Source organism: Harpia harpyja, chromosome 4 (genome assembly GCF_026419915.1).
Source record: "Harpia harpyja isolate bHarHar1 chromosome 4, bHarHar1 primary haplotype, whole genome shotgun sequence".
NCBI classification, from domain to species: Eukaryota; Metazoa; Chordata; class Aves; order Accipitriformes; family Accipitridae; genus Harpia; species Harpia harpyja.
Window position 1 is genome coordinate 16,054,538 of NC_068943.1, and position 11,738 is coordinate 16,066,275.

Genomic DNA, 11,738 nt, shown 5'->3' on the forward strand with positions numbered 1-11,738 from the left:
AAATAGACCTTGCTGATTTTTTTTAAACGAAATAATTCCTAGTGTTTTTCAAAACAAGATGTCACTGGAACCAATATACTTCTACAGAACAGTTTGATGAATCCAGAATTTTTTCAGCAAGCTTATTCTCTCCTATAGTTCTTTCATGGCAGTCATACTGTTGATGTTTTGGTATCAGGATAATTTATAAGTTATTGACTGAGTTTTAGTAAGTAATTAAGCCAAAGTCCAAGACTTTTCTCAGGCAGAATTCCCACTGAAGCTAGCAGGAGCTCTGTTCAAATTGAGGCAAGAAGCCTGATCCAACGTACTGAAGTTTTAATGATTTAATGGACTTTGCAAAAGGGTCCTAATAAAACCTAACTAAAACAAATTGTTACTTGGTTTGTTGCTGTTAAATGTCATCATAATGCTTAAGAGGTAGAGAAGCTGCTCAGTTTGAAAGGAAGCACTTTTTAAAAAGAATAATGGTGAGGGAACTTAGCAAAATGCCAGCAAGCTAAATGACTACTATATTTGCAAAATAAATCTGTCCCCTGCAAATCTCCAGTCCTCCCTTTGTAGAACAGTGTATTACATGCACTTTAGCTGCATTTAAGTCTGCTCATACGGAAGCTCAAACAAACCTGCCCCAGCAAAATGTCATTCTGTATGGAGAAATAATTATATAATTAAATGTGTTTTTCCGGTATTTTCTTCTCAATATGTTTGCCTGCCAATGTTTCACCCTCCCTTTCCTTCCATTATATCACTTGTAACGGAGATGAAGCAGCCTTGGTTTCCAGTGAAATGGAAGGATAGCAGCAGGTCCACAGGAAGAATTCAGGTTGCTTGCCATAAACCATCTACCACATACAGCAAACCAGGATTTTTTCCAGGATTATTCAGAGCCAATGCAAGCCTACAACATACAGTGAAACATTTGTCTTGAACACCCTACGGTGATTTTAATGGAGGAACAGTCGTTCACAAGTACATGGAACTCCCCTCTCTTTTTTTTCCTTTTTTTTTTTTTTTTTATACATTCTTTTCTCAGTTTTGTTGCAAGATCTTTACTTTTAAAGAAAATTCCAGGTTATCCACTTTAAAAGTACCTCCATCACTGACAAGTAGAGTCTGTTTTATGGATCCTTTTGACATGATTTAGGCCTACAACATGTTCCTAGTGAAACCACACTCTGTGTATCTTGTATGACTTCAGTTTAAAAAGCACAACATCAAAATTCGCATACAGTTTGTCCAAAGTTTCAGAGACATCAGTGAAATGTAGACCTCATATTTTTACTGGTTTGATTTGTGGATTTGGGAACTCACATATTTTACTTTGTATAAAAATATTTTTAATTGTAAAAATCATAAATCAATGATAAATAATGATATTAAACATAATTTATTTTTAGTGTTAAATAATTTACCAGTAAAACGTAAAATAACAGACTTTCAAAACAAAACTTACATTTGTACAAGAAAACCTCTAGGCTCTTGAAGACTAAATACTTGTGTCTGATAGTTTTGATGCTACTCGGGCAAAACGAGAAAATATGGCTAAATATTGCTCTAATACTTCTGCCCACATAAATGTAAAATCCAACATGAAAAAGCCCAGCATTTTTCCATCAGCTAAATATTTATTTGAAGAAAAAACTGTGGAGCAGAGACTCGGTCACTCTTTCTTTTACAGTCCTGGAATATGTAAATTATTGAATCCACCTTCTAAAATACAATCACAAAGAAAACAGATTTTTGTCTAATGAAGAGCAAAACATTTGTTTTATATGATGTTGCTTTACTGGCTGACAGTTTTATTTAACAGATATACTCTTCAATCCTACACAAACTTAAGCCTATGTTAACTTTTAAGCAGAGAAATACATTCATTGAGATCAAAAGTACAACACAGGCTGGAACTCCTTCTGCTTTGAAGAGTAATAAAAGCTCTGGGTCTGGGGTTTTTTTCTTCCAAAAGTGTGTATCCCTTGTGTTTTTTACCTAAGACAATGCATGTGCCTGACTCTGCAGGCAATCTCCAAAACCACCAAGAAGCAGCGTGTGCCAGCTGTTTTGATGGACTACCCAGTACAAAACCACTGTGGGCCAAGGAACTACCCTTTTCTCCCCCTTACTCAGCTGCGTGTGTAGCAAGAGACAAGCAGAAGCTGAGCAAAAAAGACCAGGGCCTATCCACAACTTTACTTATCTGCTCCAAAAGGTACAACCAACTTCCTGGATGGTCTCCTACTACGTTTTTTTTTCATCTTGAGATGTGCAGAATGGAGTCCCCAAGCTATTTCAGGGAAGGAGACCTAAAGCCAGGACTAAAACCTCACGTCATGCTGTACCTAGAGCCTCAGATTTCCTTCCTGTGAGTTGGAGCAGTGCAAACATGCACAAATGCAGTTAAACAAATGTTTGCACCAATACAGGAAAGGGATTTTAGGCAGAAAAGAGAAATATAGATGCACACCATGTGCCAGCAGCCTCTGCAGAGACTTACTGTGGTGCAGGATTTAAAATTCTCTGCATACAAACAGTTAATCACCACAACCATTTAAAATGTCAATGGAAAAAGAAATGGTTTCCAAGAGCATATAACTGCCCAGATAGCTTTCATCAGCCCAGCCACATGAAAGACCCAGAGGCAACTGCAAAGCCACCATCAATACAAGTGCCTGTGGAGTCCTCTCTGGTGCCAGAGCCTGCTGCTTCGGCTATAAACAATATCTCCTATAGCGTTACATCTAGGATCTCTGGCTGCCAATCAAGCAGGAAGAGAAGGAGGAGGAAGAACTGTCTAATGCACTTGAGTAAATGTACTATTTCCATTAAGTGCTATATTTTATACCTTTGTGGAGTAAGTGGTTTTGCAAAAGGACAAACCTCCAAAATGTTAAAAACTCATTGCAGAGAAAGTGTAGTGGCAGCTTTGATGCTTAATTTTTATGAATATGAACATTTTTACAGACTTCAGTCTCCCCACAAAACTTTAGGCTAATGGACATAAGGCAATTGTTCTCAAGTAACTTTATGGTCAGTCATTCTTGCATGTTTGTGTCAATCTGGGTGACGCTCCTAGCAAGCAACAAACAGCAGAAGGTGTTTGCAACATGCATGCGTTTTCCTCATTGGTCCTGACACAGGTGCTCCCATTGAGAGTAGGGTTTATAAGCTGAAAATGGTCAGGGGATGCCATGGTTTCAGGCTGCAAACACTGCTCTTGCCCATAGCAGTGTCGTAATTTTGCACCTGTGTCTGAAGCAGTTATCTTGTTTCTCTGTGAACAAGGCTGAACGTGATGCTCAAAATAGGAACATCTGCTTTTGGTGCCCAATTTTGACTGGTTTCTGGTCTGTCTTTGGATTAGACTCATGTAATGGCTCAAATTTTCATGAGACTCAACCCAGTCATTCTATTTGTGTTCATTGTCAGCTCAGGACACAATCAATTGCAAAAGAACAGACTAGTGTTAAGGCTCCAGTCAGCAAACGGCAACTGTCTAGTTTTTATTACGGTGCATGTTTACCACAGTGGCAGTGATGCCACTTCCACAAGTCAACTTGAAGAAGAAAGGTGTGACAGACTGCAGTCCTGGATATCTAGTCTATAATTACTCTATTTATTTAGACATGTCAGCAATAGCATTTGCATCAGAGGCTAATTGCCCCTTGAGTTTTATGTTAGAAATTGACTGCAAGCTCAGAAGTGCAGGCAAAAAGAAAAAAATAGAAACAGAAAGAAAAAAAAACCCCTACTGAAATCTAAATACAAAACTTGTCTCTGATAGCTTTGGTATTACTTAGATATGGATAGACAGAAAAAGGAAGATGGAAAAAGGAAGCTATGGATAATTATTGCTCTGAAACTTCTACTGATGAAAAAAAGTCTACTAGAAACATAATCAACAACTGCAGACTGGCTGAAATGGTAGTTTAACCATGTCACACTTACTCTTCTTAGCTGTAAGCTTTTCTTCCAAATTGAACTAACTTCTCATTTATCGTTAGCTGTTAATATTTTAGGCAAACAACTGCCCTAAATTGTCAGCACTGAATTTATCACGTTATAGAAAGGCTCAGAAGATCCTGGCAGTATGTAATTAAACAGCATGTTGGCATCTTTTCTTTCTTTCTTTTCTCTTTTTATTTAAGTGACTGGCTGATCAAAACATTTAGAACTTTTTTGTAAATTCTTCAATAGGACAGCTGAATGTAGAGATGAATGCTCAGTGAGAATATGTAAGAATTTTTCCAAAAGCTCATTAAAATTATAAATACATAATTCTTATATTAATAAATATAGGAAATATATATAAGTAAATTATATTACTAATGAGTTGATGTTCATCTCCGAATTCCAAGGTCCCATCAGTTCTCTACTGAGGTGACATTACTGAAGGAAAAAAATTTACTTTAGAGTTGTAAGTGAGATGAAATTCAGATTCAGTATGTTCCATGTTATTTCTGTATCGAATAGATATTGCACAGTTCAGAACCAAGTGCAATATAATACTAAGACAGCATAGGTGATTAATACTGGAGACTTGTTAATGCAAAAAACGTTAGGTCTGCCTAAAGAGGTTTATACTCTGAGACATTTGTTTTATTTTTATCAATTAGCTTAATCTTTGATTTGAATTCTACACCCTCTGGCATCAAGGAGACGCTTGCTTTTTTTTTTTTTTTTTTTCTTTAAACAAAGGATTATTCTTCCTCAAAAGGGGATTGTCTAGTTCTTTTATTGTTTTATGTCACACAGGGGAAAAATGCTTTTGAGGCATTACCTCTGAATTTAGCAGGGACGAGAGTTTACTGCTATATAATCATTAGTCAATGCAGTAGCTGAAACCTTAAACAAAAGAAAACAAACTACAAACAGGCAAGCATCCCCTAAAGGCACATCAGAACACCAGAGAGAGGAAGCATGGATTTCAAACACGGCTGCCCAAGCATGTGCTAAATATTGCCGCTCCTGACTTTAAACAGCACACCAAGGAATACAGCATCACCTTCTAGTCTTTGAAACAACAGTGGGAAGCAAGAGAAAAAGAATTGAAAGGTTTTAGCAAATGTACTTTGCTTCTACTCTTTTTTATTTTGAGACTTCTTGAAAATTATATTTCCAAGCTAATAAAATTCTTCAGTATAAAGGAACTCTATCATAAAGCTATTAGAAAGATATCATTAAACCTCAAATGTCTTCTTTCATGATACGTGCTTCCCCATAACAAGCAAACTGCCTGATCCCTGTGAACTGTCTCAGACAATTACTGCTCATACTGTGGTTGTGAGCCACAAGAAAGCCTTAGAAAGATTTTTACCATGACTGTCCAATTGCATGTACAAACAATCACCAGGGCCACATTTGGGTGATCACCAGCCTGGGGTAACTGTAAGTACTTGGAAGGAGCTAATTAGAGAACTGTATTTCATCCTGATATATGCCAAACACTATACAAATAATACATACAGTGAAAAGCACCTAATTTATGCTACGTGTGAAAAAGGAAGGTGATGTATCTAACACAAATGAGAAACATTAAATACATTCTATTTTCTTAATTTCTTTCTACTGGCATATTAACTATGAATTCAGAATATATTGTCAGTGTTATACAAGACAGTGATTGCTTCATTAATTTAAGTATTTGTCAACCCAGAATAAATTGTAGGTCAGTGATTTGAATACAATCTACATCAGTAATGACCTGAAGCTGGATCCAAACCCCTCTGCAGAATCATTTTGGCACATGTAGGGTTTCAAGCAGGAGTCCAAAATACACCATCTGATGATTGTTCAGTGATCTATATGGCATGAGCTCCTCTATAAAGATAGGTGTCCAGCATGCAAAAGTTTTAATCTGCAACTAATTGAGTGAAAAAACATGACTCTGTCACACTTCATCTACTCAAGAGAACTGCCCATCCATTGAAGGATGCTGGTGTAAGGAGGTGCCCTCTGACATCAGTACTTTATATGGGTTTTGAGCACAAGACTCCAGAACTGCTGCTTTAGTTTGCAAGAATGAAATTCACCACTTTTTTATCAGTAATGACATGACAATTTGCAGGAGTCACTGGGAAACCAGAGAAAACAGGCAGCACTCACAGGAGTTTATGGGAGTCAGATACAGAATAATAAACTGATTCCAAGAAAAATGATGGATGAAAGGTGTTGAGAAAGAAAATGTCCCAGGAAAGGATGAGATTTTCACAAAGAATAGGTATCAGTCATGTCTTTAGCAAGAGTTTTCCTGTGTTTTGGTCTTCAGCTGTTTTTGTGAAACCATGGAAGGGCAAATAGAAGCTGGATGAGGTTTTCTGCAGGGACAGCTCCGTAAGACAAGGTAGGGTTAAGGAAGACAAATTCTTGAGATTTTTGCCATATTTTATTCCCCAGATTGATTCTTCCTGAAGAAAGCCTGAGCTCATGGAATGATCTATAGACTCAACTCCAAAACCCACAGCCACACGTAATCAACACAAAGCAAATGAGGCTTCCCTCGGAGACGGACATCTTGCCCAGTGTCGCAGCACTGGGACCGACTGGGACCTGCCGTGCCAGGACCTCTTTTCCATCACTGCCGCTGGAGTCCCCCTCAAGCCAAACTTGTCCTGTACTTGCAGCAGCTTCATAGTTTCTGTAGTGGGCCAGTTTCAGTGGGACAGCAGAGTGAAAGGTAAATAACAGCCTGTCTCTTTTGTACTTAAAAGACATGGGACCGTCAGAGGCCTCTTCATTAGGTAATGAAAGGGTCTACCCGACCTGCAAGATAGCTGACACCCCTCCCAGTATTAATGAAGAGCAAGTGCTTCCTTCTATGGTCAGATTTCAATAATAAGGTTTAGGTCTAAGCTAGCTGTTATTAAAAACACAATCTTTGAAAAATGTACTTTTTAAAAGGTATTTTGAAAGTCTTTCATTTGCTGGAAATGTCCTAAAGATGGTACAAACCACATGTTACACTACAGCACTTGGAAAACAGACATTTTATTGGATAATGATGTGGGATGAGAGATATTTCATCCTTCATACATTTATTTGACAATGATGAATTTAATTCATTCTATCACATTGAATGATACATTTATATTCAGTATGTAGTTTAAAATTTCATAAATGATTAAAGTCCTTGCCGTTTTAATTATAATATGAAGAGAGCAGCTAGAACTTATTTGCAGAGAATAATGTGCAAGTCAATAAATTTGGTGAGTACTCCTGACAACATATAAATGATGACTTTAGTTGCATGACTACCTGTGGAAGACAGCTAGATAACAAAAGTCCTTGTGTTTCTTCTCCAGCAGAGTGAAGCTGGAGTTCGCTCACTTCCAGACTGCAACCACCTCATTTCAACAACTGGTAGCAAAAGATTCACAGAGCTTTAAAAGTTGTCCTGTACATCCTGCACTAATGGAAAAGGTCAGCTTGTCAAGCAGAGGGCTGCGGACAGCTACCATCCACCAAGTGGTGAGCTGTAATTTACCTCACCCAAGTAAAGAAGAAGATTCTTCACCCTTGAAGAATCAGTAAGGACTCTGATTAAACAAGGCAAGCAGCTTTTGGCTTAGCCTTGCACTATGCAGGCAATAGTTTAGCTTTCTTCGTGCTCGCCCCCCATCAGTCGGAATCACAGAAGCCACCCCTAGTTAATTCACATCCACTAAATGCCTAACCAAAAGCCTAACTGAAAGACTTTTTTGACTCCTTTTGGCTTTGGATGAGACCCATGTGCATCAGCCACTACGAGGGGACTACCCAAGCATCCAGTAGTGACATGAGTACCTGTCCACAAGGAATTGACTTGTAGCACACAAGTCAGACATATATCAAAGGTCTATTTTTTTTCTCTTCACTGGACTTTGGCTCAGGCATTACAAAGGTATCAGAAGAAACTTTGGATAAACTCACACAACTGAACATGCGCTTTTCTGGTCCATGCAGAGTCACTGAAAAAAATGTTGAAGTATTGACCTTCACTCAATTTTCTTCCTGTTGCTCACAATGTGGAATACAGTAGATCCCAATTTATTCTATTTATGCTATTTTTTGACCTAAAAGAGCCTTGCACAAAGTCATGACACTCAAAGTGTTTATTTTAGAAAGAAAAATATTCATAACTTTTTCAAGCTAGAAGCAGCATAAAAACTAAGCAAAGTGTTATTTTTTCCTCTAATCCTAATTAAAACAAAACCAAAAACAAACAAAAAAACCCCCACAACCCACAGCTAAAGCAATTTTGATCAAATTTTGTTGAAAGAGAAGAAATATGCCTCCAGGCTGAGGAGTCATATGCCAAAGTATAGCCCAAAGCAGGCTAAACCAAAGGAATCAGAAAGTCTTCTGGAAAAGGAGGGCATATAATGGAAACAATGACAGACCTTTAACTGTAGTAGTGCTGCTGGGTGCCACTATAATGAACAGAAACCTACAATCTCCTAGGGTTAATAAGACACCTGTCTTGAAACTAGCAGTCATATTGGTTTTCCAAACCTGCCACAATACTTAAAGTCTTGATGAAGTTCTTACTGTGCCAAAGGAACTTACTAACAAAGCCACTGAGTCAATTTAACCTAGTGAAACTGGACCCTGTAGACTGGGTTATCAGAGTTTTGTGTTGAGATAATTACAGCACTAAAGAGAGCATATGGGCTGTCAAGGCTGGCACATGGCCTGCGCCAGCTGTTACCTGGGTGCTTTGGAAAATCTACTGAACAGCATTTTGGACACAGAACAGCTATATGTAAGTTTTCCAAGATATCTAGTGGGAGATCCTCATAATAAATTTATTTTTTATATGGGGGAGGATTACACCCAATAACGTGACTGCAAGAAGTACAACCTTAAACTTCAAAAGGAAAATACCAAAGGAAAACAATCTTGCATGAAAGTGAAGTATACTAATAGCAAGCCTCACCTGTTATAAAGAGTAAACTACCCAAAGAACTAGCTGTTGTATAGCCCAACTTAAAACCAATACTCAAACACACCTATTTAAAGGCTTTTCTAGAAACATATCTCTGAGTCAATGGGATTTATCCCATTATTCCTGGTATTGCTACTCCATGAAAAATATCTTCCAAATGCAATGTCATAGCTAATCAATAATCATTACTAACAACAATTATTATTGATTAGCTGTGATGCTCTTACAGGGCCTGCCTTTATGAGGTAATATTACCAAGGAAAACATTTCAAATAAGATGCATCCAATGAGTCAGAGAGAAAATATAAAGAGGAATCAAACAGAAACATGCCCATACAGAGCGCAACAACTGTAACAACACACACCAAAATTTTATAACATGTAAGGCCTGGAAATTATGATTATTGCATCCAGGTGGATTATAGTAAATGATATTAATTATTTAGATAAGTAGACTTAATAACCCAAACTGAACTTCATAAGATGCAAGATCATTCTAACTAAGCCTCCAATATCTGCAATGTCTGTGACCTGGGAGAATGACTTGGAGACATGAAGATTGACAAGTCATGGGGGAGCCAATGTTTAATTTCCAAAAGCTGACCAGATGCATCAGAGTTTTGGGACCAAAAGTGTTTGCCATAACTATAGCTGGGATTAGTGGCACTGCCGCAGCTCTGAAACCCACCTGCAAGATCCCGAATCTTAGTTTCTCAAAACAAGTTAAACTTTGAAAGCTGAAGTAATGAAGCCCCAGCTTCAGTTTCAAGTCACCTTATCATACGAAAACACAGATTCATTCCTCTGACAGCATTACATTCATGTGCCTAAAGCAAATATATTATTATTTGTTCCACATCATTCAATTTCATGTCTTCATGAATCTCTTGAGAAATTAATGGATGGAAAAATTATTAAGATTTACTATCTCTTTGAATATGTCATTTCAGTAGGAACATAGTTAACCCATATTTCCTCCTTTTCGGACTTAGAAACGGATCGACACCATTGCTTGTAAAGAAGGGTTTGTAATAAGTTGGTTCAATTAATAATTTTCTGCATGCTGAAATTCTTAACTTACCTTTGTTATCTGCATCTATCTGAAAGCATTAGTAATGCAGAGAAAACCTCAAGGACTAACAATATTGGTATCATGCTTTTTTCAAAGCAAAATCTGCCTTTTTTTAGCTCTAAAACCCCTACTTGATTGAAAAGGACTGTATTTTGGAGTTGAAAAATTCAGTTATTAGATTTAAATTTTTAAAACCCTATCCCTTAAAAACATTTAGGAAATCCAGTTGTATTACATCAAAGTAAGTGCATTACCACATTATATTTTGCAAGCTTTAGCAAATAAAAAAATCCCCCAGAAGAATCTTAATTCTTATCTATGGAAAACATTAAACTGCTAAGCGCTAACAACTGGAATTAGTCCTTAAATCTCTAATGAGAATAATAAAACATGAGTGCAGTTTGTGCTGTAACTTGATAAGGCCTGAATTTACTTGCTGTTAGTAAAAGTTCCTGATCCAGCAGTATGGCATTTTAGTCCCTGAGGTACAGGAAACAATATCTGTCCTTTAGGAGCATCCTCTGTGGTAAGCACTTCTTATCGGGGCTATCAAAGGATTAAGATAGCAGTGTAATATCTAGTAACAGCAGCTTTATGAGCAGATTCATTACTGATTTAAATCAATCTAAAGCAGGTAGTTCTGCTTAACCCATTCAGAACAAAGCTGACCTCCTCACAAAACAATTCCTTCTGAAAGTAATGCAAACTATTTCTGTGCTACTAGATGTGATACGCATTGAATCTGAGCAGCAGCAGCAGCAGAAATGAGGAGGAAACACCACAACATTGTTAAGTCCCCCCCCCAGGAAACATCCCTTATGCTAAAAGCTTGTTACTGTGTAAAGATGCAATACTTTGCAGTAGTAAAATTTAATATTCTTGAAAATACTGATTTGAACTAAACTAGGACACTATTTGCAGGAGGAATTTAACCGAGCCTGTCTAAAATCAGCTTGCTGTCAATTTGTCTGAAAATCTATTTTTTTAAAAAGTCAGTATCTAAATACTATCCACTGAAATTTTCTGGCAAAACACTTATTGGAAGACAGTCTTCAGCTTTTATTTGCTTATAAAGATATTTTTATTCTTTGCAGTGGAAAATGTAATTGTAACTTTTCTTGAACTTCCAAAAGTAAAATGAAAATAATACATTATCAGTCAGCAGTTTAGTGAGCCACAGCTACTTAAATTCTCAGTATATTGACTTACTTTGTATCAATGGAGATTCCCTCCCAACTTTAAATAAAAAATCATTTAAAAGTGTAATTTCTATTTTTTCATATGAAGGGATTTAAATACATTTTTAAAACATTGGAAACGTAATTTATTTACATGATGATTTGCTAATTTTGCCAGTAATTAGGTAACAGAGGTCTCTAAGCATTACCTTTTGATTAGTGTTCAGAAAGACAAAAACACCTACTGCACTCAGTTTGACACAGCTGTGAAATGTCAATCGGCTCCCGGCCAGGAGAGGCCCACCAGATAAACACGGCACTTCGAGAGATTGGAAGAGTGCATAAACAATATGCATTGAGAACACCCTCTCACTACTAACTTCAGCTCAAGCATTTGTACTAAATGGTCACGTTCATAATTATCTTGGGCCTGATCCTGCTCTTTCCAAACACCAGTTTGAGTTAAATTATTGATTGTAACAGTCGCTCCCTTGTGTCTTAGGAGTTAATGGGATCGAAGCGACATACAATCAGCATGCGTAATTTGAGGATCTCAAACTTCTTGGAT